This window comes from Chrysochloris asiatica, unplaced genomic scaffold (genome assembly GCF_000296735.1).
Source record: "Chrysochloris asiatica unplaced genomic scaffold, ChrAsi1.0 scaffold00008, whole genome shotgun sequence".
Taxonomy (NCBI): Eukaryota; Metazoa; Chordata; class Mammalia; order Afrosoricida; family Chrysochloridae; genus Chrysochloris; species Chrysochloris asiatica.
In genome coordinates this window covers 20,186,986-20,188,014 of record NW_006408526.1, presented here as the reverse complement: position 1 = coordinate 20,188,014, position 1,029 = coordinate 20,186,986, and the positions used below count along the sequence as shown (strand labels likewise).

Below are 1,029 nucleotides of genomic sequence, written 5' to 3'. Positions count from 1 at the left end.
CCACAGGGGGTCCTACTCTTTTATAAAAAGCACCAAATCAAAAAGTGAACAGTTGGAAAAAGGCACTGTCCTCCAATTCAAAAGCCTGTTGCTTCTTAGGTCACTAATCCTGACAATACAAGGGTAAGTCAGCAAGGGTTGCAGTCTACATACACACACAGGCTATTCCAAACAGAGCATGTTTAAACATGTCTCTGTGATCAGTGGATGGCTGCAGACAAGTTTTCTCAGTCATACATGTGTCTTAGTCTTGTTAGGGTGCCTGCCGTAAAAAAAGGTAAAAATCAAAGGAAAAGGTGGTTTCCTGGGGATCTACTGAGTCAGTTAAGTTCCAAGCAGAGAGGTGAGCTCAGAAGGTTATGGTAACCCTGTTAGATTTTCTTGAAGGACACAGGACAATCAAGGGGGCTTAATATGAAGTTGTAAAAACATTTTTAGAAGGTGAAAAACTGCATTGGTGAGAAAAAGGCTACGAAAGTTGTTGCACTGAGGAAATGTTTTTCATCACAACAAAGCACCTGCTCATTCTTCCAGGGTGTCCATAGGCTGTCCTATGACAGCCTCTTCCACCCTATGGCCTTGATCATGTCCCTCCAGACTTCTTTTGGTTCCCTAAACTCAAAGAGCATTTAAAAGGAGGGCAGTACTGCGTGAGTCCCTTGAAGATGCCACAACTGCTGTTTGGACATGGTGTAAATTGAGCTCAGAATTTGGGGGAGAAGAGTTAGAGAGTTGGAAACACCAACTTCAGACATACCACCTAAATGGAGGGTAGATCGAGAAACAGTAGCTTCATGTTTTGGTAATTTTGTTCTAACACATTTCTCTAATTTTGTAGCAATATTTTTTGACTTACCCTTCAGATGAGACCACGCATGCCCTTAACAGAATAGACAGTCATTATCCTCAATTCTTTTACAGTATTTATTGAGCAGCTCCTATACGCAGGCACTGGGAACACATCAGTGAACAACACACACAGTCTTGCCACCCTGGGCTTATATTGGTGTGTTGTTAAGCGCTGTCAAG

General features: G+C 42.4%; 1 protein-coding gene across 1 annotated transcript in view; it reads left to right on the top strand.

Moving 5' to 3' along the window:
* Window positions 1-1,029, top strand: part of ARHGAP20 (Rho GTPase activating protein 20) — a 145,478-nt gene that overhangs the window by 49,163 nt on the left and 95,286 nt on the right. The gene's annotated exons all lie outside the window — the stretch shown is intronic.